This window comes from Manis javanica, chromosome 2 (assembly GCF_040802235.1).
Source record: "Manis javanica isolate MJ-LG chromosome 2, MJ_LKY, whole genome shotgun sequence".
Taxonomy (NCBI): domain Eukaryota; kingdom Metazoa; phylum Chordata; class Mammalia; order Pholidota; family Manidae; genus Manis; species Manis javanica.
The window spans coordinates 89,966,508-89,990,016 of record NC_133157.1 but is presented as its reverse complement, the minus strand read 5'-3'; the positions used below and the strand labels follow the sequence as shown (position 1 = coordinate 89,990,016).

The 23,509-nt window shown below is 46.2% G+C and overlaps 1 protein-coding gene across 1 annotated transcript in view; it reads left to right on the top strand.

Moving 5' to 3' along the window:
• The window catches only part of LOC108407881 (uncharacterized), a 60,131-nt gene that overhangs the window by 18,661 nt on the left and 17,961 nt on the right, over positions 1-23,509 (top strand). The window contains exon 5 of the mRNA XM_037009759.2: positions 2,600-3,782. The gene's annotated coding sequence lies outside the window, so the exon portion shown is untranslated. The remainder of the gene's footprint in view (positions 1-2,599; positions 3,783-23,509) is intronic.

Below are 23,509 nucleotides of genomic sequence, written 5' to 3'. Positions count from 1 at the left end.
ATCTGAATCCTTAGAGGAGTGGAACCCCTCGCATTGCAAAGCTGAGTGCACTTGGCAGCTGTTCAGCTGCTCTGACCAGGATTTTGTTCTTCACAGGCCCCTGTTTGTCAGGCTGGGTGGTGAGGAGATAGCTGAGGCTGGGGAGTGGCGAGTGGCTGAAAGGAAAACAGACTCCTAAAGCCATTTCTCCCATCTCTCTGCCCCATGTCCCTGGGGAGGAGGGCCTCCTCGGCCTTGGCAAATGCTGGAAGCCTTGACTTTATCCTCCTGAAAGGGATTGTCTTTCTTGCAGATCAGTGTCATGACTAGGAAGGAAATTATGGTGAAAGTGGGGAGCTCTGTGCTTCCTCTTGGGGAGAGAGAGGTCCCTGCAGACATTATTGGTATGTAGGGACACCTGTTGTGATATAATTCATAAGAAGCATATATTTGGTAATTCAGATGACCAAAATACATTTCCGAGGTATTTTTGCTCCTCATCCAGTTCCTGAAAATCCTTCTGAGCCATAACTGTCCAATGGGTGTCTTGTTGGGTTAATGCAGAGGCTTTGGGGCCCCAGCCTAGGGTAGAGGCTGGTTGCCAGGGGCACCAAGCTTGCGATTAGAGGATGGGAACTCTCAGCCTTCAGCCCCCAGGGAAGAGGAAAGGGATGAGGGCTGGAGGTTGAATCAGCAATGGCCAGTGATTTAGTCAGTCATGACTAAGCAGTGAAGCCCTCACAAAACCCTGTGAGAAGAGCACATCTCTCTCATCTCCTGCTTCTCTGTCAGGACTTCCATGCTTGGGGAACCAGGTCGCCTGCACATGCCACCATGCCAGGCCCCAAGCACCCAAGGAGGATAGAAGCTCTTTTATTTGGGACCTTGCCATATGTGTGTGTTCATCCGGCTGTTGTGTCCTTTATGGTACTCTTTGTTAAACTGGTAAACGTGAGTGTTCTCCTGAGCTTCTGAGGCACCCTAGCAACTTGGGCAGACCTAAGGGGGAGGTCGTTGGAACCTCCAATCTTAGCCTGTAGGTGGGAAGCACAGGCTAATTGCATGGGGCTTGCAACCAGGCTCTGGAGTTGGGGTAGAGGGCAGTCTTGAGGATAGAAACCTTACCCTGTGGAATCTGGTGTTGTCTCCAGGCAGGTAGCCTCAGAATTGAGTTCTCAGACACCCTGCTGGTGTTCGAGAATTGCTTGGTGTTGTATGCATTGGAAACAGGTCCGGTATCCTGAAAGGAGTTACACTGCTGTGTATGAAAAAGAATGCTCGGTCATATGATACTGCTATGAATATTTTTAGGAACCTCCACACTGTTTTCCATAGTAGCTGTACCAATTTACATGGTCACCAACAGTGCATGACAGTTCCCTTTTTTCCACATCCTCATAAATGCTTGTTACTTCTTGTTTTTTGGATACTAGCCATTCTGACTGGTGTGAGGTGATAGCTCTTGATTTTTTTTGTTGTTACCATTAGTGTACAATTACATGAGCAACATTGTGGTTACTAGACTCCCCCCCATTATCAAGTCCCCACCCCATACCCCATTACAGTCACGGTCCATCAGTGTAGTAAGATGCTATAGAATCACCAATTGTCTTCTCTGTGTTGTACTGCCTTCCCTGTGCTGTCACCCCACACCCAACACACACACATTATATGTGGTAATCATAATGCCCACTTTTCCCCCTTCTCCCTCCCTTCCCACCCATCTTCCCAAGTCCCTTTCCCTTTGGTAACTGTTAGTCCATTCTTGGGTTCTGTGAGTCTGCTGCTGTTTTGTTCCTTCCATTTTTGCTTTGTTCTTATACTCCACAGAGGAGTGAAATCATTCCATACTTGTCTTTCTCCACCTGGCTTATTTCACTGAGCATAACACCCTCTAGCTCCATCCATGTTGTTGCAAATGGTGGTAAGATTTGTTTTCTTCTTATGGCTGAATGATATTCGATTGTGTATATGTACCAACTTTTTTATCCATTCATCTACTGATGGACACTTAGGTTGCTTCCATTTCTTAATAAATATAGGGGTGCATATGTCTCTTTCAACGTGGGCTCCTGCATTCTTAGGGTAAATTCCTAGGAGAGGAATTCCTGGGTCAAATGGTATTTCTGTTTTTTGGTTTTCTGGGGAACCTCCATACTGCTTTCCACAATGGCTGAGCTATTTGGCATTCCCACCAGCAGTGTGGGAGGGTTCCCTTTTCAACACACCCTCGCTAACATCTGTTGCCAGTCTTTTGAATGGTGGCCATCCTAACTGGTGTGAGGTGATAACTCATTGTGGTTTTAATGTGCAGTTCTCTGATGATTAGCGATGTGGAGGATCTTTTCATTTGCCTGTCGGCCACCTGAATTGCTTCTTTGGAGAAGTGTCTGTTCAGATCCTCTGCCCATTTTGTAATTGGATTATTTGCTTTTTGTGTGTTGAGGTGCGTGAGCTCTTAATACATATTTTGGATGGCAACCCCTTATCGGATATGTCATCTATGAATATATTCTCCCATCCATAGGATGTGTTTTTCTTCTACTGATGGTATTCAAATAGAATCTTACACCCCAGGCCATTTCATTCCAATTCTGAATCTTTTTTTTTTTTTTTCCAGAACACCAATCAACGGAAGAAACTGGAACGAAGAGGAGAAGATGTGATACGGGAACATTGAGCTTAAGCTGAGAAGTGAGATGGTGTGGAGACTGGTAGGTTGTATCTTTCCATGTGCTGCTTTCAAGGGTCACAGGGAAAAAAAGTTACCAAGGAGATAAAGCCCAGGGTATTGACGTCATCTGGTATCGGTGGAGCAAGTAGCCACTAGCCATTAATGGGAAGGCTAGCATGCAGCACTGTTGTCTTTCCTGCAGAGTTAGATGTCCGGCATCCCCCATTTGCAGTTCAGTCAGAGCCCGTGTGGGACTGTCCTGGCACCAGCCGGGGTGGACCTGAGAGCTCTGCCATTCCTGCTGGGCTGTCCCAGCATCCCTCTTGAAACAGGGCCTCAGCAGCGCTCCTGGTAGAGAGAGAGAGAGAATTGCGCTCAAGAGAGAGGGTCAGTTTTTTTCTGTAGCTCCATGAGCATGCTCCTGATGTTTATTTTGAGATCTCTTTCAGGAAGATTGATGAGTCCAGTTACCAGGTTCCTTTGAAGGTTCATATTTGTAGGTGACGCCCTCTAGCTCCCAGAAGCTTTACTCTCAAGCTCCTCAGCTCTTGGGGGAATGGCAAGGGTCACAGGGCAGCGACGCCGGTGCCCTCCCCCGCCAGGAGGAAAGAGGTCTTTCTGCTTCCCAGCCGCAGTCCACAGTGCCCATCTCCACAGCCAGGGCCAGTTTGCGGAGCACGCAGGGAGAAGCTGCTGTAGGTGGGGCTGAACTCTCACCGGCCCTGCGTGATTGTGGAGGCAGCCGGTTTGCAGGCCAGTGCCCATGGGGAGGCAAACTGTGTATCAGTCACAGCACAGTAGGGGGCCTCAGAGCCACAAGGTCAGCCAGGGGGTTGGAGCGCACGGAGCTCCTAAAAGTTCCCCCGCCTGCCGGGCAGAGTGCACCCGGGCAGTTTGGCGTACCTGTCTTTTCTCCTGAGCAGCAAGCTCTGTGGAAACCTTGCCCCTTTAGCAGCTCTCTCACTGTTAGGAAGTCTCTTAGACTGCCCACCTTTCTTTTGTCCCGCAGCGGCCAGATGTGGATCCCTGTGTTGTCCTACAAGTGGCTGGAATCTCAGGTGTCTTGAAGTCTTCCCGCCTTTCTTCGCTTTCCTACCGCACTGATCCTCCAGAGTGCACCATGTGTATGGTAGGTTCGTGCCCCAGAGCACATCTCCAGGGCTGGGTGTTCAGCAGTCCTAGGCCTCCACCCCCCCCCCCTACCCCCCCGGTTCCGTTTCTCATCCTCCCCCCCCCCGTGAGCTCGGGTGCAGGAAGGGCTTTGGGGTCCCTCTGGATCACAGGCTTTGGTACGTCACCCTTCTCCTTCAGGTGACAGCCTGCCTCAGCAGCCTTCTTCCCTGCTGCTCTTCCAGGATTTGGTGTAGTTTTTCTATTTCCATATTGTACGTATATGTATGTGGTTTTGGGAGGAGGTTTCTTCCTCCCCTCTCGCGCTGCCGTCTTTAATCCCATAAACCCATCTTTTTTTTGTTTGTTTTGTTTTCAGTTTCACTTGTGTAGGGTACCTTTCCCCAGCCCTTCGACTTGTAGTTTGTCTGTGTCCTTGGATCTCAAGTGAGTCTCCTGTAAGGGAGCACGTGGGTGGTCTTGAGTTTTCATCCCTTTTAACCCTGTGTCTTTTGATTGGAGCATTTAAAGTCTGTCCTTTTATTCTGATAATTAAGAGCTGTGTCCTTATTGCACTTAAAAAAAATTTTTTTTTTGTTATCATGAATCTACAATTAAATGAAGAACATTATGTTTACTAGGCTCTCCCCTTTATCAGGTCCCCTCCCCACAAACCCTGTTACAGTCACTGTCCATGAGTGTAGTTAGATGCTGTAGACCCCTTCACCAAGTCCCCCCCAACCCCATTACAGTCGCAGTCCTTCAGTGTAGTAAGATGCTATAGAATCACTGTCTTCTCTGTTGTACAGCCCTCCCCATGCCCCCCACCCCACACATTATACATGCTAATCGTAATGCCCCCTTTCTTTTTCCCCGCCCTTATCCCTCCCTTCCCACCCACCCTCCTCAGTCGTTTTCCCTTTGGTAACTGTTAGTCCATTCTTGGGTTCTGTGAGTCTGCTGCTGTTTTGTTCCTTCAGTTTTTCTTTGTTGTTATACTCCACATACGAGTGAAATCATTTGGTACTTGTCTTTCTCCACCTGGCTTATTTCACTGAGCATAATACCCTCTAGCTCCATCCATGTTGTTGCAAATGGTAGGATTTGTTTTCTTCTTATGGCTGCTTATTTCACTTTTTAAACTGGGTTTCATTCTTTTTTGTTTGTAGTTTCACTCTGTGCTTTCATCATTGCTCTCCTGGTTATGAGCAATAGCTTTGTTTTAAGTGATATATATCTATATCTATCTATCTGTCATCTATCTATCTATCTATCTATCTATCTATCTATCTATCTATCTATCTGTCTGTCTATCTGTCATCTATCTATCTATCTATCTACCTGTCTGTCTATCATCTATCATCTATCTATCTATCTATCTATCTATCAATCTATCTATCTAATCATCATCTTTTTGTTTGCCCATCTGTCCTTATGTACACAACAGTTAACAACATAGCTTATATGTCACTTCCCTACATTATGCTTCCAAAAATCTTGCAAGGTAACTAGGCCGTAGAGAGAGCACTGGGTTCACTGAGACACTTGCAGGTCGAGTCAGCCGTGTGTGCTTACAAAACCAGTAAATGGTGGTGCAGGGACTTCAACCCGTATCTGTCCTCTGTCCTCTTTTACCTCCTTATCACTTGCTGACTGTATTCTAGCCACGTTCATTGACTAAGTGCTCCCTGAAGACCACAAGTATCCTTCCTCTGGGCCTGTTGGAGACAGAAAAGTAAACTTGGTACTTTGCTTACCACCATGTTTGAGGGATGTCAGTGTCACCGCTGATAGGATGAGGGACAAGTAAAAAGGAACACCAAGTTCTAGACAGGAGCAGTTCTAGTTGAGAGCAAAGAGTCTGTTGTGGAGTGACGTGTTTATTTGAGTGTCCAAACTTCCCTCTTTATCTGGTTATTCCTTCTTTACATTCGTGAACATCATAAAATCTACTGATTTCAAAAGCCCACAAATATATTATTACAGCAATTCAGTTGTTGATGTGAGGAAAATGAGAAGGACATTGCTGTACCAGTAAATCTATGGCTGGGCACTGCTGAAACCAAACAAAAAGAACTCATGGTGGCTAGATAGGGCTATTTTCTACTGACTGTCTCTGGGGACTCAAACAGAATCCCTTTTTTTTTTTTTTCCAGTTTCACTTGTGTTGGGTACTTGTCCCCACCCCTTCGACTTGTAGTTTGTCTTTGTCCTTGGATCTCAAGTGAGTCTCCTGTAAGGGAGCACGTAGATAGTCTTGAGTGAACAATAGCTTTGTTTAGTATTATGCTTTCCTATCTACCTACCTACCTATCTCTGTATCTATCCATCTATCTATCTATCTATCTATCTATCTATCTATCTGTCATCTATGATCTATCATCTACTACCATCTTTGTATCTATCTAATCTATCTTCTATATGTATGTATAGCAGTCTAATCTATCAATCATCTGTCTGTCTATGTATCTATTTTCTCACTTTTGTCAATGCTCTGTCATTAGGTGCACATTCATTCCTCTGTGTCCTTCTCAGTCTGGATTCCTTGTGTTTGTTTATGTGAGTTAGTTGTGTGTTTGGGTCTTGAGAGGAGTGGCCTTGGGTGGGAATGTCTCCTGGGTAGGTGGCACGAGTCTGCTGGGTGTGGATGGTGTGGTTGGTGGGCTGAACTCTTGAACCTGTGCGGTCCAGACCCCTCCGGCTGCTCTGCCCCGGGGCCGGTCCTGCTGGGGCGGCTGCGTGAGCTGCGGGGTGTATCTGAGGCCCCACACAGGGAGCACCCTGGCTGGCCTGCGGGGGTGCCGAGGCAGGTGCATGCCCAGTAGTAGGTCTTTGTGCCTGTGCGCTGATGTCACCTTGGTGGCCCATCTCCAGAGAGCATGCGTGTAGTCACTGGTTAAGGGAACTACCTTGTGGTGACATGCAGGACTGTTGGTGACACGCGGTGGCCCATGGGCTTGCTGAGGTGGCAGGCCAGCTAGCTTGTGGGGAAACTGCTCCCCTCTGCTGTCAAGGTGGAGGTGGAGTTTCAGTGCATTTAGGCATTTAGATGTGAGTGAGGTCTATCTGAAATGGAATAGTAGCGTTGAGAGTGATGTTTCACGTTCGTATGAAAAGGTTGCTGAGCATAAAGAGTTGGGTGATGGTGGCAGGAATTCTAGGACTGTTTATGTCCCTGCATTTATTTATTTTCTGTTAAGGGAAGTGATTCTGAAGTAACTTTTTACTCATGGATGAAGGAGGTGCATAAGGTCATCCCATGTCAGCCATGGTGAGATGAAGTGATGTAGTTGAATTAAAGCCTGTACACCTTGGTCTGATACACAGGAGACACACCGTGGGTGCTCTTTGCTGCTCTCCTGTCCTGGCTTATTACTTTAACCAACTTGATGGTTCAGAGTGGTCCCATCTAGAACATTTCCAGCAAGATCTTTCTAAAATTGCATAGAAACATTTGGCAAAGATATCCCCAGAGGCTAGTGGAAAATTTTACTTTTTCTGGTCAGTTTGCAAGATGTTTGCTCTATCCTGCATTCCTTTGTTACTTTTGCATCTCCTGTGATTGTAGACCGACAGGGGCAGTGGTGTATACATGTGCGTGCACACACGGCTGAGACTTAACGGAGACCCCGGTTATTGGAAACTCAGCCCCCACTTTAAAAAAAAAAAACATGCATTAGTTGTGCTCCTGGTGTTCCCCTCATAGGGAGCTGACTTCAAAGTGCAGAGGTGAATGGGCACAGATACCTAAGCACAAATATCTATGCTTATGCTCTCTCCATCCATCGACTAAGTGCGTCTCTGTTTACCTACATATCTATGTTAGTCTACTCAAGCTGATAACCAGACTGTCGGGGCTTAATCCATAGACACCGATTTCTCGCCGTTCTGGAAGTGGAAGTCCAAGACCAAGGCAGGTTCAGTTCCTGGTGAGGTTCCTTCTGGCTTGCCTACTGCCGCATCCCTGCTGTGTCCTCACAGGGTCGAGGGAGAAAGCTCTGTCCTCTGTTTCTCTTAATAGCACTGATTGGGTAATGGCAGCTCCACCCACACCCTCATATCTTCCAAACATAATTACCTCCAAAGGCCCGACCTCCAAATACCATGAAAGTGAGGGTTAGGGCTTCAACCCTGACTCAATTCAAATATGAGTGTGTGTGTGTGTGTGTGTGTGTGTGTGTGGCGGTTGGTGGCGCGAGGGTTTAGGAGAAGGGAGATGGTGAGGTGAGGGCCCAAAAATTCAGTCCATAACTCTGTATATATCATCTATCTATTGTCTGTCTAATCTATCAATATCTATCATCTATCTGTCTAATCTGTCTAACCTACCTATATCATCATCTATCCTATCTAGTCTGTTATCTATCTATTATCTGTCATCTATATATATCTTATCATCTCTCTGTCAATCTATTCATCTAATCTATGAATATCATCTATCTAATCTGTATCTATCTAATCTACCATCTATCACCTGTCATCTATCATCTACCTATCATCATCATCTTTTTGTCTACCCATCTATCCTTATGTACAGAACAGTTAACCCAAGATGGCTATCTAACATGGCTGTTTATCATCTATCTATTTTATCTATACCTATCATCTGTCCTATCTAATCTATCATCTATCAATCTATCTATCTATCTAGCATCATCTTTTTGTCTACCCATCTATCCTTATGTATAGAACAGTTAACAAGATGGCTATCTAACATGGCTGTCTATCTATCTGTTATCTATCCTATCTAATCTATCATCTATCAGTCAATCTATCTATCATCATCTTTTTGTCTACCCATTTATCCTTATGTACAGAACAGTTAACAAGATGGCTTATATGTCACTTCCCTACTTATGTTTCCAAAATCTTGCAAGGTAACTAGGCCATAGAGACAGCACTGGGTTCACTGAGACATTTGTACGTCGAGTCAACAGTGTGTGATTATGAAACTAGTAAATGGTGCTGCAGGGACTTCAACCCATATCTCTGTCCCCGGTCCTCTTTTTCCCTCCTTGCTGACTGTATTCTAGCCGCCTTTGTTGACTGACTGCTCCCCGAAGACCACAAGTATCCTTCGTCTTGGCTTTTTCAGTAATTTATCCCATTGTATGGAAGGCTTTTCCCTCAGATACCTGGTTCAGTCACCTCCTCCTAGACTGTTCAAGTCCTACCTCGCTGGTGAGGCTTACCCTGTCCACTGTTTATTTTGAAAGACCTGCTTTTCTCTGCCTATAATCTCAGTCCTCCATATCCTCCTTTTTATTCTTCATAGTGTTTGTTACTGGCTAAGCTACTGGAAAACTTACAGATGTTCATTGTCTCTTTCCTCCCCTCCAACTATAATGTGGTCTCCATAAGTTAGGAATTCTGCATGTATTAAGTCTGGTGGAGACCCCGCAGACTCTAGGGTCAGTGAGAAGCGGGCACAGTTGTAACTCAACGTGGTTTAACATTTTAGCAGTTTAGGTTAGAGTCAGGCCAGCCAGTCATTAAAGAGGACCTTTTCTGATATTACTAAGCTACTTGATAAATTCTAAGCAAGCTTAAATTTTCAATAATCATACAGCAGGCAGAAGCACTTCCTTCTGTCGTTCCTCCAGCCTCGAGGACCTGGATGTCAAATCCGTTCTCTCGTGGGGAAGTGGGAATGTGTGTGAGGATGATCAGCCAAAGTTTAAGTTACACAAGACACACACATACAGAATTAAACATGTTTAAAAACCAAAATGATGAGTGGTTTCCTGTGTCACAGCAGGGATTCCCTAGCCTACAGTGAGCTCAGAGCAGTGGGAGAGGAGAGGGAAGGGGCCACATAAGCCAACCTGGTCTCCTTCCTCTGGACTTGCCTCCCCCTGGGTTGTCATCCATTAAACGCTCAGCATGCAGACCTCGCGGTGAGCACGCACAGTCATAAAACGCGGCTACTTCCACATCCCAGTCGCTGGGGCATGGAACATGCTGCATAGTTAAGTGTGGCTCAAAACATTATGACTCATGTATGTGTGTTCTTCCTGTCACCGAGTCAGAAGAGTAAACAGAGCAGAGGCATACTAGCAAGAACAGGGTTTAGTGTGAATATAGAATATACACATATATTCTGGGAAAGATTTTGTTAAATGCATAGGAGGATGTGAAGCCCCTGTAAATGCACATAGGCCTTGTCTGGAGCCAGGGGAGACCTGTGGGTGCTGTTGGCGAGGGCTGTGGCGAGTCCACCGGGTCGGAGTCTGAGTTAGGGGTAGGGCCGAGGCCGTCGGCTGTGCCTCCCACAGCATCGTATGGGGCCAGGGGAGACAGGACAATGACCGCCCTTGTGGTGGGCATCTGAGGTGTGCAGGAGGCCTGCGGTTGTGCCGCCCACGGCCTCGTTTGTAGCCGGTCGGGACCGGAAGATGACGGCCAGCTAGGATGGCAGCGTGTCCATTGGCTCGTCTTGAGCATCATTGTCAGCCTTCATTCAGGCTGGCGGTAGTGCTGCCCACAGCCTTGTGTGGGGCCGGGGGGGACCAGAAGATGACGCCCAGCCAAGGTGGCGTCATGTCCATCGGTTTGTCTTGAGCATCAGCGTCGGCCTTTGGGCCGGTGCTAGGACTGCCCTCGGCCTTGTCTGTGGCCGGCGGGGGCAGTTGTAGGTGCCTTTCCCGAGGGTGGTGGCGTGCCCATTGGGTCCTAGGCCGACTTGTGGGTAGGGCCGAGGCCATCGTCTGTGCCTCCTCCCATGGCATCGTGTGGGTCCAGGGGAAACAGGATGGTGACCGCCCATGCGGTGGGTGTCTGAGGTGCGCAGTAGGCCGGCGGTGGTGCTGCTCACGGCCTTGTGTGGGGCCCGGTGGGGACCGGAAGATGACAGCCAGCGAGGGTGGCGTCGTGTCCATCGGCTTGTCGTGAGAGTCAGAGTGAGCCTTCAGGCTGGCGCTTGTGCTGCCCATGGCATTGTCTGGAGCCCAGGAGGATGAGTAGGTGCCTTTCCTGAGGGCGGTGGCATGCTCATCAGGTCCTAGTCCGACTTGTGGGTAGGTCCGAGGCCATCGTCTGTGCCTCCCACGGCATCGTGTGGGGCCAGGGGAGACAGGATGATGACCGCCCGTGCGGTTGGTGTCTGAGGTGTGCATGAGGCCGGCGGTGGTGCTGCCCACAGCCTCCTCGTGTGGGGCCCGGGGGGCCTAGTAGATGCTTTTTCTGAGGGCGGCGGCGTGCCCACCAGGTCCTAGGCTGACTTGCTGGTAGGGCCAAGGCTGTCGTCTGTGCCTCCCACGGCATCGTATGGGTCCAGTGGAGACCGGAGGATGGCCGCCCACGCGGTGGGTGACTGAGGTGCGCAGGAAGCTGGCAATGGTGCTGCTCACAGCCTCGTGTGGGGTCGGGGGGGACTGGAAGATGACGGCCAGCGAGGGTGGTGTCGTGGCCATCGGCTCGTCCTTGTCCGCCTTCGGGCCGGTGGTGGTACTGCCCACAGCCTTGTCTGGGGCTGGGGGGCAGTTGTAGGTGTCTTTCTCGAGGGCGGTGGCGTGCCCATCGGGTCGTCGTCTGACTTTCGGATAGGGCTGAGGCCATTGTCTGTGCCTCCTGCGGCATCGTATGGGGCCAGGGGAGACCGGACGATGACCGCCCGCGCGGTGGGTGTCTGAGGTGCGCAGGAGGCCGGCGGTGGTGCTGCCCACGGCCGCGTGTGGGACCGGGGGGTACTGGAAGATGATGGCCAGCCAGGGTGGTGTCGTGTCCATCAGCCCGTCTTGAACGTCAGAGCCAGCCATCGGGCTGGTGCTTATGCTGTCCATGGCCTTGTCTGGTGGCTGCCTCTGGATGGTGGTTTTGCAGAGGCAGGACACTTCGAGGTGGGCTGGTAGTGGTGTGCCCGTGTGCCCTGCAGAGGAGGAGCTCATCTGGGTGGTCTCTCTCCAGACATCTGCTGGGAGCCTAGGATGGTCCAGAGCCTAGGATGGTCCCCCCGGGGAAGTGGGAACTCTGCTGGTAAAAGTGGGAAAAGCCAGCTGCTAAAGGCACAGGATCCTGGTTTAACAGCCTGTGACCAGGGCAGTGGGCAGGTGCAGGGTGCTCCCTGGCAGGAGGGTGGGGGCAGCATCCCGGGGTTGGGAAGGACTGGCAGGCGAAGAAGGTGGGGCTGGGGAGGCAGCGGGCGGGGTGGGGCACGAACCTTAGGAAGGAGGAAACTGTCCACACGGAAAAATGGGTTGTAGTGTACGCCAAACGATCCGAGGAAAGGGTCTGAAGCTAGGGAGAGGGTCTCCTTTCCCACTAACTCCTTCTCAGGCCAAGCACGCACTGAGCTGCCCAGCTAGGGCGAGCCTGATATGTATGTCAGCCAGGGGATGCATCACAAAGCGGCCTGGGCCACTGTGACGTCACCCAGGGGCCGCATCACCAAGCCCCTACTGCCTTGAGCACACCGGCCCCACGCAGAGTAGACCCTGGGCCAAGGCCACAGCATGGCCCCAAGGCCAACCCCAGTAGAATCCCTAGCCCCCAGGACTGCCCACTGAGGACTGTGCAGGTGTTCGGACCAACGAGGCCACCATGCAGACTGTCGAGGGCTGCAGTGCCCCTGTCTGTCAGAGCTCAGCCCACCCGGGTGCCAGCTCTGCATGGGTTCGGCACCCAGGGTGCGGCGGACGGCCAGTGCCGTGCCCCTGCCATCCCAGAGGCCAGGGCCTGCTCACAGCCTGGCATGGAGCCTCCCAGAGGCTACTCAGGGCATGGCCTGCCCTTTCCCGGGCCTTCTCAGCTTCTCTGGGACACCTGGAGCCAGGCATGCCTTCTCAGCCATGGCCAGCCAGGGGGCTGACTTCTGAGGGCGCAGACCCCATGACTTGCCTTTCTAGCTAGCGGGCAGGTTCTTTCTTTGCTTCTCACAGAAAGTGTAGGTCAGGGACCACCAGGTCTCAGCATAGCCACATCCTGCATTCTGACTGGGCCTGGCCACCCAGATTTTCTCTCTGGTCTAGTTTTTGGGGCCTGTGTCTCGTACATGAATAACACAACACAGTAAACTGGGAAACACTTTTTATTTTTAAATGCATCTCCTTTAGATTCTTCGTCTCGATGGTGTTGCCATTCTTGCCCATCAGCCAAGCTGGAAGCTTGTGGGGCAACCTTGCCTCCTCTCAGCAGTCACCCTGTCCATCCCAATCCTGACGGTTCATCCTTTATGTTATACCCTGTGAACCTCGTGTCCCATGTCAGTAACCCTGCTTCTAGTCTCAGGTCTTTCCTGGTGGACCTAGTCCCTGCTTGCTCACTGTTTTACTTTGGAAGCACTGACATTGTTACAGAATAAAATGTGAAATTGTCCAGCTCCAACTCACGGTCTGGCCTTAACTTTGTCTAAATCTCCATCCCTATGAGCCAAGCTCCCTGCTCCTTGAAAACATCCTGTCTCATGCCTTTTCGTCTCTGAATTATTTCCTCTGGGGGTTCCCACCTCTTAACCTCTGGTTTTTAAGACATTTCACCCCAGCAGAACATGGATCGTTGAAGACCCACCTCTCTACTCACCTCCTCTTGGAGGCTTCCTGTGCACTCTTACTTAGGTGTGCCCTCTTCTCCCTTCTTCGTACTTGGTGAGAACCTCCCCTATCAAATGTGAATGTGTAAGTTCGTGTACATCACTCTTCAGGTAATGGGATCTGTTGAACAGTGATGACAGTGAATGACTGGACTTGGCTTCAAAGCTCAGCTGCCCGTTTAGTGGTATCTGGTGCCGCTCGCTCCTTCGCCAACCATTTGTTATGTTCCAAACCGTGCGGAATATAAATGGGGGCGAGATGCCACTGACGACCCCTCAGTCCCTGCAGTGTATACCTCCAGGTGCTTAGGGAGAGGCCCAGTGAGCTGAGCCCACAATCTTATCTTTAACAGCGATGAGCACAGAGCATGTGGGGCAGGCCCCAGATGCTGCTGCTGCTGTGGTGACTCCTCTCTCTGGCCCAGTGGGGTAGGGTTCCAGATCTCTTCTTGTTCTCTGCCTGTGCTTTTTCCATAGTGGTGTAGTTTTATTGTATGGGGGCGGCTTTTTTCATGTCTCTGAAGGAATTAAGTGTGGGTCTCAGAAGTCCCTTTTCTCTTGCCTTCATTGTGTCAGTCTTCATTGTACTGTACCATCTTTTATTTCTTTGTCTTTGGGTTTTCTCCCGCTGCTACTGCTTTTCCTCTGAGAGGACCTGTACCACAGGCCTGTTGTAGACAGAAGAGTAAACTTGGTGTTTTGCTCACCACCATGTTTGAGGGACATCAGCGTCACCGCTGATAGGATGAGGGACAAATAAAAAGGAACACCAAGTTCTAGACAGGAGCAGTTGGGAGCAAAGAGTGTGTTGTGGAGTGACGTGTTTATTTGAGCGTCCAAACTTCCCTCTTTATCTGGTTATTACTTCTTTACATTCGTAAACATCATAAAACCGACTGATTTCAAAAGCCCAGACACATATTATTACAGCAATTCAGTTGTTGAAGTGAGAAAAAATGAGAAGGGCCTTGCTGTACCACTGAGTCTATGACTGGATACTGCCAAAACCAAACAGAAAGAATCCACGGTGGCTGGAGGAGCTATTTTCTACTGACTATCTCTCTGGGGACTTGAACAGAATCTTTTTTTTCTTTTTTTTTGTGGTGTCAGTAATGGACAATTACATGAGCAACATTATGGTTATTAGACTCCCCCTCTCCTCCCCTCCCCCTCCATTATCAAGTCTGCTCCCCATACCCCATTACAGTCACTGTCCATCAGCGTAGTAAGATGCTATAGAATCACTACTGCCTTCCCCATGGCCCCCCACCCCCTACATTATGTGTGCGGATCATAATGCCCCCTTTCCCCCCTTATCCTTCCCTTCCCACCCATCCTCCCAGGTCACTTTCCCTTTGGTAACTGTCCATTCTTGGGTTCTGTGAGTCTGCTGCTGTTTTGTTCCTTCAGTTTTTCTTTGTTGTTACACTCCACAGATGAGTGAAATCATTTGGTACTTGTCTTTCTCCGCCTGGCTTATTTCACTGAGCATAACACCCTGTAGCTCCATCCATGTTGTTGCAAGTGGTAGGATTTGTTTTCTTCTTATTTCTGAATAATATTCCATTGTGTATATATACTACATGTTCTTTATCCTTTCATCTACTGATGGATGCTTAGGTTGCTTCCATTTCTTGGATATAGTAAATTGTACTGCAAAGAACATAGAGGTGCATATATCTTTTTGAATAAGGGCTCTTCTTTTCTTTGGGTAAATTCCTCAGAGTGGAATTCCTGGGTCAAATGGTATTTCTGTTTTTAGTGTTTTGAGGAACCTCCATATTACTTTCCATAATAGTTGAAGTAATTTACATTCCACCAACAGTGTAGGAGGGCTCCCCTTCTCCTTATTCTCACCAGTATTTGTTGTTCCTTGTCTTTCGGTTGTTGGCCATACTAACTGGTGTGAGGTGATATCTCTTTGTGGTTTTAAATTGCATTTCCCTGATAATTAGCGATGTGAAGCATCTTTTCATGTGGCTGTTGGCCATCTGAATTTCTTCTTTGGAGAAGTGTCTGTTCATATCCTCCGCCCATTTTTTAATTGAATTATTTGCTTTTTGGGTGTTGAGGCATGTGAGCTCTTTATATATTTTGGATGTTAACCCGTTATTGGATATGTCACTTATAGATATATTCTCCCATACTGTACGATGCCTTTTTGTTCTGCTAGTGGTGTTCTTTGCTATACAGAAGTTTTTTTGCCTGATGTAGTCCTATTTGTTCATTTTTGCTTTTGTCTCCCTTGCTGAGGAGATATGTGCAGAAAAAAGTTGCTCATGTTTGTATTCAAGAGAATTTTGCCTATGTTTTCTTTTAAGAGTTTTATGCTTTCATGTCTTACATTCAGGTCTTTGATCCATTTTGAGTTTACTTTTGTATATGGAGACAAGAATACAGTTTCTTTCTCTTACATGTAGCTATTCAGTTTTGCCAACACTTGTTGCTGAAGAGGCTCTCATTTTCCCATTGTATATCTGTGTCTGTTATCATATATTAATTGGCCATATATGTGTGGGTTTATATCTGGACTCCGTATTCTGTTCTGTTGATTTATGGATCGGTTCTTGTGACAGTACAAAATTATTTTGATTACTGTGACTTTGTAGAAGAGGTTGAAATTGGGGAGCATAATGCTCCCAGATTTATTCTTCCTTCTTAGGCGTTCTTTGGCTATTCGGGGCCTTTTTTGGTTCCATATGAATTTTAGAGCTATTTGTTCTACTTTGTTGAAAAATGCTGTTGGTATTTTGATAGGGATTGCACTGAATCTGTAGATTGCTTTAGGCAGGATGGCCATTTTGGCAATATTAATTCTTCCTTCCTATTAATATGGGATGTATTTCCATTTACTGGTGTCTTTAATTTCTCTCATGAGCGTCTTGTGGTGATTTCACTTATTAGTTCTAGTAGTTTTGGGATGAATTCTTTAGGGATTTTTACGTACAATATCATGACATTTGCAAACACTGACTCTTTAACTTCTTCCTTACCAGTCTGAATGCCTTTTATTTCTTTATGTTGTTTGATTGCTGTGGCTAGGACCTCCATCCAGTACTATGTTGAATAAAAGTGGGGAGAGTGGGCATCCTGTCTTTTTCCCAGTCTTAGAGGAATAGGTTTCAGATTTTTGCTATTAAGCATAATGTTGGCTGTAGATATGTCATATATGGTCTTTATTATGTTGAGGTAGTTGTCCTCTGTACCCATTTAGTTGAGTTTTTATCATGAATGGATGTTGAATTTTGTCAAATGCTTTTTCCGCTTCTGTTGAGATGATCATGTGATTTGTGTCCTTTTTGTTGATGTGGTGGATGATGTTTATGGATTTTCAAATATTGTATCTTCCTTGCATCCCATAGGAAATCTTGATGAACACCCTTAGTAGTTCATGTCATTTATTCTGTTGATTCCTTAGGATTTTCATGTAAAAGTTCTGCCATTGCAAATACACAGATTTATTATTTTCTTTTAGATGTGTATGTCTTTTATTTTCTGGTGTCTTTGACTGGAATGGAGTGATTTTTGTCTCAAAGTTTTTCTCTTATATATTAAATTAGAAGGTATGTTTTGAAAATTAAAACAAGCACAACTGAAAAAAATTTGCAATTGCTTAGAAATGATATCTTAAGAACAGTCTACCATGGATTAGAACCCAATGAGTAAAAAGGTGAAGTTGGCATGGTCAGCTCTCTCTTCTTGAAAGACTAAGACACTCTCTCAGAAAATAAATCCAACTTAAGATGCCAGAAATCTACAAACACAGCTCCATCACAAACCTTATGTGGTTGGAGTTGATGAGACACAGTTACAACACGGAGGTTATTTCCAGGAAGATTTGTCTTCCCATCAGGCTCTCATATCTCCTGCCTGAGAATTTCAGAGAGGCTGGAAGGAACTCTCTAACTAGTGATGCATAAAACACATAGTATAAGCCTCCATGCTTAGGCTCTACTCTCACAAAGGGGGAACTCAAAGGAGGAAAGATGCCTTCTTGCCATTGTTGTCACAGAATGCCAAATCACTTTGAAGGAAAAAAGATTTTGCCTTTTGACATGACCTTCCTCCTCCTTCCTGCCTGGGCTTGGAAGGAAAATCTGGAGTTGTTGCAGACATTTTGTGGTCATCGTGGCAGAAACATGGTGACAATAGAGGACAATGATAGAAAGTCTGGTTGGTGGCATTCCAAAGGAGCGCTCTGTATTCTAGGAAAGTTTGTGTTTACTTCCCTAATCCCTGATACAGTAGCCTTTAGTGTCAGTTGAATCTATTATCACTTCCATATAGATTTTTAACTGGATTTTTGCATGCTTCATTGTCCTACATTGTTTGTGATGTCACCACCCCCCACTTTACGTTAGCTTGTTCCAACTTAAGTTTTTGGCTTCAATTTTTTAGATCCTGCTTTCTTTCATATATTGATTGTGATTTCTAAAATTGTCTTTCAGCTGCTACAGCTAATACTTCTGCGTATTTTAATGTGCCCCATTTCTGCATGTGCCTCACCTCCTTCTGCTTTTCTTTTCAAGGAACTGTTGCCATTTCAGACACAACTTTTGTCAGCTGGCAGTTGGCCACTCCTCCTGTTCCCTTCCCAAGGATACCTTGGGCCATGCATACATCCCAGCCCACTTCCTGGCATCTAGCTGGTGTTCATTTTTCAGATGCTCTTCTGGACACAAACAGGACATTTGCTACCCCCTGGGCTGCTCCCTGATGTTCTGAGGAGAGACTGCATGAAACCCAGCAGGCAGCTGCTCTTACACTCATCAGCTTCTTCTCTCTTAGCCCGGTTCCTAGGGAGCTTAGTGGTGGCCCAGCAGTTCTGAGAACACAATTTACCAGTTGAATTTTTCCACCTCCACTCTGCCCATTTTGTGCTGGAGTAGTTTCCATATGACTAGTGAGAGCACTTGGTTAGATGGTTAGTGATGGGAGAGCAGGTGAGTGGTGGTGTGGGGAACAGCAGATGGTTTGAGAGGTGTGTGGAGTTCATGTTTCTGCACCATGCTGCAGACTTTTCTGGAAGGGCTGGTAATGTGTTACATTTTAATTTCCATGACAACCATGGCCTGCCATTATATTTCTAAATCTATCACCAGCTGCTTTAACCTGGCATCCTACTTGGCTGCAAATGAAAACCACCTCCAGTAGCACACAACACTGCATAAAAGCTCCCTGCGAGACTCCAATTTATTACCAAGGTGAGAAATAACTGACATCTTAGTAGTGAAAATGCCTGTAAGGTTATGGCAAAATATTGCCTGCCAAGCTTATTGTTCAGTGGTGTACATTTTAATTGCTCCTGTGCCTTCATAAATATTTTAGAGGAATGTTGGGCAGCCTGCATCAGGAGCTGCTGGCCAGGGCCTAACTTTGTGGAGAACTGACCTTCTGCTTAGGCAGTTACCTACCATCTTCTCTGAGTTTCCTTTAGCATTGAATGCCACACACTTGCATGGCAATTTTGTTGGTAGCAGTTGGAGAAACCAAAGAATGAAGGCCCCATCAGAGGCCAGCATGGGGGCATAACGAGAAAGCAGGTAAAACTGTCCTGGGGTGAACGTTGGAATAAAAATGGTGGAGCAGAACATCAGCCATGGATGCCTTTGTCCTCTGAGGTCAGAGACAAGGCCTTGGAGTCATGCTGCAGGCAAGTCCTCTTCTCCAGCTGTGGTGCTATCCTGCTCACAGACACAAGATGCCTTTTTGCCCAGAAGCCACTCTGTGCTCAGGGAGAGCATGGCCCAGAGTGAGACCTGGATATTCTGATTTTAGTCAATGCTTCCCATGCAATTGAATGATTGATAATTTATGTTCTAATATTAAAAGAGGAAAATATTTAATATTTAATATTTTAATATTAAATATTAAAAGAGGAAAAGAGGGGCTATAAATATTAAGAAGGAAAAAACAACCTTTCTGGCTCCTGACCACCTCTAGCTAGGTCTCAGGGTTTGGCGCATTCTTTATTACCATTAATAGGGATGGTCCTAGGGGGAACACGTGTGGGAGATTGACCAATTCTGGTTTTGTGTTCTTCCCTCCTGATTTAAAATGTATGCATCTTGCATCTTCTCCCCCATCCCCCCATCCTGGCACATCATACAGAGTCACTTGTAGAATTCTCTCTGGGTTCAGAGTCCATTCCCTAGAAATAGATGTGCATGTTCACAACTGATATCAATAGTGGTGGATTTGGGTCATTGGAAAGGATGCTTGAGAGCAGAGGAAATCTGTGATAGAGCTCAGATTATATACCAGTTGGAATTTTCCGTGTCTGAGGAAAATTTTTGTCCAAGGAAATTGCAATTGTTACACTAGTAATTAATACTTAATTAATATTTTATTAATACTCATTTCATTAAATTTAAGGAAAAGAGTACTTTAAATATTTAAAATGACATTTACATTCAATTAACAGTTCATTTTATAATCCAGTAAAAAAACTATTAAAAACATTCACTCTGGTGTGACATAACACCCCTAAACCTACAAAGGTCGCACATCTAATTATCTTATTTACAGTCGGTTTGAAAGTACACATAAGCCCTGGCCATGACTGCCATCCTTACAGGAAGATGGGTGAGCAGGACTGGTGCTCTAGTCACGCACATATGACTTGGCACCCATTGCACCGAGGATGTGCTCCAGCATGAAGAGGGTCCTCTGGGGTCATGCGCCTTTGGTCTCACTGCCTCGGACAGGCCCCTCCTTACGGTCCTGCTGGCATTCTCCCATGACTGCTCATGCTGCCTTTGCCTTCACGGCTCCCAAGGGCTGGCATATTCTGTGACTGCCGGTCATTTCTCACTCTCTTGTTTCAGACATACTGGTCATTAAGAGATCATTTTCCCTTTGGAACAAGCAGAGTAAATTCTGGAAGTGTATCCAACATGGATGAACTCAGCATTCAAAGCAATGGATCCCTCGTCTCTAAGAGATCATTTTCCCTTTGGAACAAGCAGAGTAAATTCTGGAAGTGTATCCAACATGGATGAACTCAGCATTCAAAGCAAGGGATCCCTCGTCTCTCATGTGTGGCTGCTGAGACATGAGAAACGTGACAAGTTGTGAAGCACACGTGCCTTCACACCCACATTCAATCTCTTTCAACGAGCCCACACCTCTTTCTTGACTTTCTTATTTATCTTCCTTTGTTGGCTGTGGTCTATGGATTCCCCATTTCTTTCATGTTTCAGAGTGATGCTCAGGCTTTTGATGAAACGTTTTTCTGATGTAACATTCCTTCTAACACCCTTACTTTGGTTTTTGTCCATGCCTTTTCTTTCCCTGTGGTCTATAACTTCCATTAAGGTGTTTCTAGCTTCAAAAGTAATTTCTAAAGGCAGCAGGCTTGAAAGGGTTTTGAGTATGATAAAGTGTGAATAAAAACTATATGTTCATTTTCTTCCACTTTGAAATCTTGTTCTTCAGTAAATATAATGCAATCAGCAGCAGTCAGGTAGCTTAGCAGACACCTTCCAGATTTATTAAATGTGTCAGAGATGCTAGAGCCACTCCTGAGAAATATGTTAGAATGAGCTCAGTAAGGAGATTTTTTGGTCTGGCTAATATTCTACTTGTTGGTGATTTCTCATATTTAATTCCCACTTTTGCAAAGTTTTCATCAACTCCCTAATTCTGTAGGAAGTTTTTTGTGAGTTTTACTTCACTTTAGGAAGGTAGCCCATACCAATTTTCATTAGGTAAGTCATGCAATGCAGAGCAGTGTGGTATGAGGCAGGGCTGTGAATACTAGTATGTCATGTCTTCACCAGGACCTTTGCTCTCTAAAGTAAGCACAGATCTTCCTTAACCTATGATAGGGGTATTTCCCAATAAGCCCATTGTAAGTTGAAAATATCCTAAGTTGAAAATGTATTTACCTACCAGACATCACAGCTTAGCCCAGCCTGCCTTAAACATGGTCAGAACACCTACATTAACCTGTAGTTGGGAAAAAATGATCTAACACAAAACTTTCTTCATAATAGTGTTGCTCATCTCCACTGAAAACTAGGGCAAGTGAAAAGCAGAAGGGCTGAGTGGGTGCAGGATGGCTGCAGCACACCTGTTGTCGACCCTCTCGGCCACCCAGCTGCCGCACTATGGCCGCCCGCGCCGCCCAGCATCATGAGAGAGGCTCAGACCACATACTGCTGGCCCAGGAATAGATCCAAAGTCAAAATTCAGAATATGGCTTCTACTGAATGTGTATCAGTTTTTCACCACTGTAAAATAAAAAATTTTTAAGTAAAAGTATTGTAAACCAGGGACCATCTGTATAGCTGGATCTAAAGTGAGCCAAAAAGGAATAAAGATGGTTTGAATTGGACTGCTAATGCATAAAACACAGACATACCTCTTTGCACTACAATGCCTTCATTCCTAGATAGTTGATTGGTCTTCTTTCTCCAGAACGTCTGTCTAAGGCTTCACTCTGGGTCTGATTCTATAAAGGACACTCATTGAGCAAATCTGGATGGTTTCTGTGCATAGATTCAAACTTTGGGTGTTAGGAAAGCAGACGGACTCCCTCCGCTCTTGCAGGTGGGCAAAGTGGCCCTGAGCTATGAAAGCCTGGCCTCTTCCATGCTGTGAGCTGAGTGCTCTCACTGGCCGAGGTTTCCCTAGGCATGGAAATTCCATCACTGTGACTGGCAGTATGCAGCCTAGTAGCCTATGATATTCATCCTAGCTGTGTGTGGTCTGATCAGTTCAGAGACGCTGACTCTGCCTCTCATCCCCAGTCAGCGGTAGACTTCACAGAGTTGACAATTATGTGGCAGCGCACGGAAGAAGTTGAGATTTAATGACCATCCCCTTGTGTGTTGATGCTGAGAAAGTATTGTGGCTACCACATCACTGGGACTTAGACTCACAAGTAGAGTCTTCACACACTGTAAACTTAATCCCTGTCTCTGAGTCACTCCAGGACGCTGTGCTTTATGCTGGATCCAAACCCATGTCATCACAGCTGCTTGCTTTTCAAGTATCTAATGTTCTAATCTGTCCAAGGACTCATTCCCAGCAAGAGTCTCATACATGCCCCGCACACTGTAATCCTGAAGAGGACATTAACTAATGTATCACATCTCTGTTGTAAGTAGTCCAACTCTATCTTCAGTTTGATAAGGCCATGTTCTTGACAGCCATGTTCGGTGTCTGGGAAGATTCAGACAGTTTGTTATGCCTACTCTTTTGTTTCTTCTGCTTCCGCAGCCGCCTGCAGTGTCCTGTGCTGCTGATTTAGCAACTTTCATATCCTCAGGAAGTTGAGTATTGTGTGCTTCCTATTGGGCCTACTGTCAGCGCAGTGTGCTGCCATGTCCCCGCAAGGCTCCGTTTCGGCTTCCGTTGTTAGGAAAGTAGGTCATCCTACTATGCATCCCGGGATATGCTTTTTTTCCCAATTTAAAGTAACAGTGGGTGATATAATCAAGACAGTTACTAGTCACTTGCCACCACATACATTCTCATTCTTTAGTCTCTGGTTTAGTTTGAAATATTGGTGCAGTATCAAGAAAATTGTATTCCTCAGGACTATCTATACCATGTTGAGGGATTATTACCTACCCCTTTTGGGTACTTTACCTGGGTTAAAGAATCCATACCATCTTACCTCCATAAGTTTCAATTTTGACATCTTCTAACATAGGTATGAAAACCTGTTTTGGCTGTGTTTATAGTTCTATGAATCCTGACCAATGCTCCGACACTGCTTCATTTCCCATTTATTTCAAAGCCTGGCTCTTTGGGTAGTCGTATCTTTTTTTTTCTTTTTTTTTTTATGAGGGGGTAGCTTTGTCTTTCATGGTTATTAAATTTCAACAATTTTTTCTGTAATTATATTAAGAACTGTATGAAAGTTCCATAAGATATCTTCAAATTGGCTCATACTGGATTTTCTTAGCTGTAGAAATGTTGCCCAGCCTGACCTTTAATATTCTGGGGAATGGTGGGTGTCCTTGGCACCAAAGAGCATGCCAATCCTAGCCTCAGGTCGTAGTACGTCTTCCCTTAATGATTCACTTGCGGGTCCACAGTAGTCGATCTGCCAGATTTCCTCCCTGGCTGGTCCTTTTCCTATCATTAAATGTCCCTTAGTGGCCACATCTCGTATAATGTCTGGCATGTTTTGTTGTTATGGATACTTCTCTCCCTTGATGACAACTCTGATAAGTTTATTCCAAATGTCCAATTTTTTGATGGACAAA